The following is a 5,631-nucleotide window of genomic DNA, read 5'->3' on the forward strand; positions in this document are numbered from 1 at the left end:
TTCATTGGGTCATTATTTTTTACTTTAAATATGAAAATTTAATAAATTTTGTTGATTCTTTAATTATTTTTGGCCATTGACCATATTGTGATGTTAAACACTTGTCATATGTATTTTGCCCATGTTAACATTATCTTTGTGTTGCTACAGTGTCAACAACCAATATACATAATTAGTCATTTCGGTAAAGAGTTTTATCGTCTCTTTAATATTGTACCCCTGGTTTTATTGTAGCTTCGCCAAGGTTCTATAATAAAAGAAAAATGTATGATGGTAACATCAAACTGGAGCTCAACACAAACAGCAGTTGAACGCACACTTTGGATACATTCAGCATGAAAGAGGACAGACTAAAAAGTTAGGAAAACAAGTTAGTTACACACGAACGATAATTCTAGCACCACAGTGACCTGCTACGCGATTGTAGCATATTAGTGGGCTAGAAAGAGCAGATGCCCTAGGATGTGGCATTCTTCTTCAGCAGCACACCCAGAAGATTGACTAGGCCGTGGCCGGGGATGTCGCCGCCGCCGCCACCGTACCTGTTGCGGAAGGGCTCCAGGTGGTTGTCGCTTCCTTGTATGGCGAACCAGTCGTTTTTGCCGTTGGCGAAGCCGGCGATGGACGAGTCGTCCGCGCTCACGGCTAACTTGACCTTGTCACCGTGACTGGTCAGAATGGTGATGAGCTTGTAGCTCCCGTCGGCGGGCGGCCGGCGGCGCTGCGCCGCCGCTGCAGCGTTAGTGCTGCTGGCGGCGAGCATAAGCACGAGGAGCAGCAGCGCGGTGGAAGAACGTCGACCGCCCTCCATGGTGAATACCCTGTCAGCGATTGAGCTACTGCTACTGAATACTGACAAGAGAGCTACGGGTCAGTCCTCCACTACGGCATGAGCAACTGAGCAAGCAGTGCATATATATGTGGCGAACTTGCATTGGCAGGTAAGGGATACACGCATCGTGCATTGGACAAATGAACTAGTAGTGGGAGTTATTAGTTGGCCCATGCGAGAACCATGCATGACGATGGTCATGAACTGCCAGAGCATATATCTCTTTTGACCGTCCTTGCTCAGGCAGTTTGGCGCCCACGTTCTTCCTGCTGTGCAGCAGGCGGTTTGTACATGAGTACTCGCTTGCCGATGCCGGCGAGCTCATCATTCACGTTGCTGGATCGCAGAATTACTGTACCATCTGTTGACCATCTATAAGCCACAGCAAAGTAGTAGTAAATGAGAAATCAGCTATGCTACTAAATTAGCGAACAGTGCTTTTTAGCCTACCTTTTCAGCGAAACGAACAGGCCGAGGTGCATGTGCAGATGTGCTGCAGGCTGGGCATCAACCATGCATGTGGCTGTGGCTCCCGCAGTGCCGGACCGATCACACGCAAACGCAAGACACAGTGCCTGCGCTAGTGCGCTATTACTACATCATCACTGAGACTGAGACATCACATAGGGTCACCACTCACCAGTCACCAAGGTGGCTTCTTTCATTGGCCAACTACTCTACTAGACTTTTAATCTTCTTGTGTTAGGGCAAGCGCAACGTGAATTGTTCACAGTTCACACACACCTTAAGGTGGGGCCCGCGTAAGGTGATAGTTACTGCATCCTGCACAATGGCTATGGTTCATTTTAGCTTTTGTATGGGTCCAACAACACAGTGGATAGAAAGGACGGGAGGATGAAGATTCAGATTTTTTTTTATTCGGCTACGCACCATAAGCTTACGGTCGATTTCAGCGAAGCTTCAGTTGTCACTACAACATCACTCATTGTACGAGGCATTTATAAATGCCTCAAAAAATGGTCAAAACACCCTCAAAGACATTTTGAGGCATTTATTAAAACGCCGGCTAAAACATGGAAGTAAAAGGTCTTTTGAGACGTTTTCCAGAATCCCTTTTAATATCAACATTTAAAGGTATTTTCTGGCTGCCTAAAATACTATTTAGAGGCACTCTGGAATTTGCCTTCAGACTTTGATGGAGGCGTTATTGGAAATGTTCCCAAAACTAAGGTATCAATGCAACCCTTTCGACCAATATCAAATTAGAACATTAACATTGGATGCATCCAAACTTTAAAATATTTCATATAGACATAAGCTTTCATACAGAAAGCTAAACTACTATGGATTCAGCAGAGGAAGACCACTATGACTTTAGTGCAGCGATTCAAATATTCAGTCAAGAGAACAAAACATCTCCAATCCATAGTCACACCAGCGGTGCTGACAGCATGGACTTAAGTTCTAAACTACTCTTGTGCAGCCATAAAATTCTTCTAGGTGCTGTTTCTCGAGTCCAGCAGACAAGCCTTTCAAGGTCTTGACTGTTCGCTTGGGCTTGTTTGACTGATAAGCCATGGTTGAAAGTATTATTGGCTGATTTGGTGTGAGAGAAAAATACTGTTCGTTGGCTGAAAAAGTACGGCTTATAAGCCAAACAAGCCCAAGCGAACAGGGTGAATAACATAACATGCTCAAATTACAAAAGACAGTACCTATAACTCAGTCTCATACTATATAACTACTAGTACCAGAAAGAGAATGGTGACACCACCACCAACAAGCTTCTACCTTCCTCCTCCTCCCCCCCCCCCCCCCCCCCCCCCACCCCCGCTCGCTCAGTGTACTCTAGGTTTCTGTAATACACAACAAACCATCAGCTAGTCACATACAGTAGACAAAATATGACAATAGAATTAGCAAGCAGGTAATTAATTTTCTAATACAAAGCTAAACTTCAGAGTTTCCATATAGTCCACCACATAGCAGTGACAGTTTGACACCTATGCTACTACAGCAACACCCTTTCTCTGTTTTTGACCAAGTATTCTACAAATTTATAAGCATGTTGTTGTCGCCCTTAAAATCAATATGTATTCACTGTGGTGTCTTCCATTGAGTTGCATTGCTCTAATGGACTTGTTCTTCTCAGATTTAAGCTGAATAAATTAAGTTGAGGAACAAAATTTAAAATAGCAATAAGCCTACGAAGCTTTAGTAGAGCAAAACAAGCAGCAATCAATTTTAGAAATAATTAAACTTTAGTAGATTTACCTAAGATGTAACGATGAAAATTCAGCAATTCATTGCAAATGAAAATGTATGCTCAGAGTTTTCCAATTTCCTGCAGACAGGAACCTAGAACTCTAATGGCAAAAGAGTCCAACATCTTAACCAAATTCATGATCTCTAAGAGTATCTGCGAGAAAAAGAAAGCCAGTTCATTGCATTAACCAGTTATAAAAACAGAGGCTAACACTAAAATAGATGGGTGTGTCAAAATATCTCATTGAATCTGCTTCTATTGATTATATTTGCGAGTGGAGTTCTTTTTTATTGTGTCGACATGCAACCTTTCCAAAGACAAATAATTTGGGTAGGACCAGTCATAAATAATCCTCCTTCTCTACCATATTATATACCAACTTCTAACTTTTAATTGGTGCCCACTTTAAATCTTTGGTAGTGAAACTTGTGAGTTACCCTACTACAAGCAGGCCAATAGATAAAATCAGTAATAACAATGTTTTTTTCTGGCATACTATGAACCAGTATTTAGTGCATTTGCATGTGTTGAATGCTTGCTTGCTGGATTCAGGATAAAGAAGCTCTATTAGAGACATACCGGAATGATCGTAGACATTCCCAATGATGATAGAGCTCTGACCTGGAGAAAAAGTAGACCTTATATCTTGCTTACAGTGACCTGGGGTCCTTGACCCCTCTTGTTTCCGCAAAAAAGGGAGAAGGGGCCAAATAACCTTAGGCTGGCATATCTCATCTGACTATAACGCTTATGTGTCCCTGCCAGTTACACGCTGCAAATGGTGAACTGAGTTTCAATGCATAGTGCATGTCAGAAATTACAGCTCCGAACTATAATATAGATATTGAAGATTTATCAGATATCTATAACATTGAACTGAAGAATCCATATGCACACATCATATAACGGTCAATAAAGTTTGGTTATTAATATTGTGACTATATATATCATTTGGTTAAATCCATGAAAATTACAATTATATTAGTCAAGAAGCTCAGTCAAATGAATATTATCAACTGCCAGATTACCATAAAACTACCACTAAATCACAACGGGTTCATAAAACTACCACTAAATCACAACGGGTTCATAAAACTACCACTAAATCACAATGGGTAACTGAATTTCACCTCAACAGTTGATATCAGAAAAATAGCAGTCCCCAAAATTGACCAAGCAACTAAAAGATAAGTACAGGGTCATGACTATAGTAGTCGTTGCAAAGTTCATATGCTAAAGATCATAAACAACAGGAGGGTGAGCTGCTGATACATGCTAACTGAATAACCGTAGTTACTGGCAAGCAGCTGGATATTCACCCTACGTTGTATTCAGGAAACCTTGTTAAGCTTTACAGCTAGACTGATAGCAATCAAGCTTAGCACTACTCTACTGAGTGAAACTTCCAGAAAAAAGAAGTAATAGGCAGCAAAACATTTTGTAGCAATAATACTGCATGGTAAGTGCCAGCGTCAATCACCTATGGCGCGGCGTGCCGATTAGGAATTTCATGTCGTATGTGGCACTACCAGCGTGCAGCCTCAGAGAAGTTGATGGACAGCTCTCTTCGGGCCATGGCAGCATGGAAGCCACGGGGTTCAGATTAGGCCGAACGCACACCGACGAGGAAGGAGATCATCATGAGTACCAGAGAGGCAACCTTGGAGGACAAGCAGCTGTAGAGAATATAGGGATCTGGATCTCAATGAGGTCGCACGGGTGAAGGTAGATCGACGGAGGATGTCAGAAATTCTTATTACCTTGAGCGCATTTTATCGAACACATGTTGGGCGTAATCCATGTCGATACAGACACCATCATCATGCCCGATTCCGTGTTAGGCAGAATCTTCGTGGAGGAGCACTTGAGGATACGGCGTACCCGACGAAGCCGACGCTTCAGAATCTCGACGAACCCAGCAAATCTCCCCGCGCCGCCGCAGTTGCGCCGTGCTCCCCGCGCCGCCTCCTCACAGCTGCGCCATCCTCTTCGCGCCGCCCGATGCAGCCGTGCCGCCTCCGCGCAGCTGCGCCGTGCTCCCCGTGCCGCCTGACCCAGGCGCGACGCCTCCCTGCAGCCGCGCTGTCCTCCCCGCGCTGCCTCCCTGCAGCCGCGCTGTCCTCCCCGCGCCGCCTCCCCACAGCTGCGCCGCCCGACGCAGCCGCGCCGTACTCCCCGCGCCGACCGATGCAGCCGCGCTGCCTCCCCACAGAGGCCCGCGCTGGATCAGGAGGCCCGTGCCGTCCCTCGATGGCTCGAACCCTATCGCAACAAGTGAGAAGCTGCTGCCTGCTGGAGGATAACGGGGAGGAGGCCGTCTTACACGAGCTGGGCCGAGACCGAGGGGCGAGAGGGACAGCCGATGGAGTATTTTTCTAATTAAAAAAATCCTAGAGAGACTGACGTTTGCCGTGCGCTTTAGGGCCCGTTTGTTTCCGCTTCTCCTGGCTATGCTTGCCATGCTTGGATCATAATCTAAACGAAGATTTTCTCGCTTCTCCTAGCTATGCTTGCCATGCTTGGATCATAATCTATGCTTGCCATGCGTTTTATATAATTCCACCCATGAATT

At 44.9% G+C, this 5,631-nt stretch overlaps 1 long non-coding RNA gene across 4 annotated transcripts; it reads right to left on the reverse strand.

Annotated features, from left to right (window-relative positions):
- Positions 1-2,166: 2,166 nt before the first annotated feature.
- Positions 2,167-5,371, reverse strand: LOC136534141 (uncharacterized). 4 transcript variants are annotated; one of them, XR_010778672.1, is made up of 4 exons: positions 4,820-5,371; positions 4,540-4,735; positions 3,639-3,831; positions 2,167-3,212 (listed from the first exon to the last, which is right to left on the reverse strand). It is a non-coding gene; the product is annotated as an uncharacterized lncRNA (long non-coding RNA). The 4 variants fall into 4 exon arrangements; XR_010778673.1 differs by having other exon boundaries at positions 2,167-2,952; positions 3,068-3,831; XR_010778674.1 differs by having other exon boundaries at positions 2,622-2,649; positions 3,068-3,831.
- Positions 5,372-5,631: the final 260 nt, after the last annotated feature.

This window comes from Miscanthus floridulus, unplaced genomic scaffold (genome assembly GCF_019320115.1).
Source record: "Miscanthus floridulus cultivar M001 unplaced genomic scaffold, ASM1932011v1 os_1566_1_2, whole genome shotgun sequence".
NCBI lineage: Eukaryota > Viridiplantae > Streptophyta > Magnoliopsida > Poales > Poaceae > Miscanthus > Miscanthus floridulus.